The sequence below is a fragment of the Charadrius vociferus genome, unplaced genomic scaffold, assembly GCF_000708025.1.
Source record: "Charadrius vociferus isolate BGI_N301 unplaced genomic scaffold, ASM70802v2 scaffold356, whole genome shotgun sequence".
In the NCBI taxonomy this organism is placed as follows: Eukaryota; Metazoa; Chordata; class Aves; order Charadriiformes; family Charadriidae; genus Charadrius; species Charadrius vociferus.
Window position 1 is genome coordinate 226,113 of NW_009648717.1, and position 728 is coordinate 226,840.

The following is a 728-nucleotide window of genomic DNA, read 5'->3' on the forward strand; positions in this document are numbered from 1 at the left end:
GGGGGGACTCCTCCTCGGTGACCACCGTAACTGCAGCCCGTTCCAGTCGGGAGCGGGGCAGGGAACAGCTGGGAGCGGGATCGCACCCAGCAAATAAAACAGTCACAGCAACAAACCGCCTTGGCCCCGCTGACTTCCGTTTAACACCCTCTCTCCAAACACAGCCTTGGGTTTCCAACAGGAATCGTAACGCAAATATTTATTTCTCCAGCCCAGCTCATGCTTTTAAAAGGGAAACTATGCGGCATCATCTGGAGCCGGCGGAAAGCTCCGGTTGCTTCCCCTCTCGCTCTCCTCCATCCATCAGAGCGCGCAGCTCCTCTCCGGCTGTTTTTCCCTCCCCTCCCGCGGCTGGAGGACCTTGGAAGGTTGCTGTAGGGCAGCAGGGAGGCGGTAACCCGAGCTGCAGCTTTCTCTGCCCTAAGGGATGCACAAATCTTTACATCCAGCTGCCCACCTCCGGGTTTAATTGCCTGACGGAAGGAAAAAACTACGCCGATAGGATGTTGGATGAGATCTCCCGGTCGGCCGGGGGCTCTCCCTGCTGTCCTTCGCCAGCCGGCGAGGCCGAAGCGCAGGGGGGAACCCGCAGCCGGAGCAGCCCAGAGCCTTCGAGGGACAGGGAGGACAAAGCAGTCCAGGTGTTTGTCCTCTTCCCCCGCGGCCAGCTGCTTCACACGCTAAAAAGAAAAATAAGATAATAAAAATAATAAAATAAGCAGCCAGGT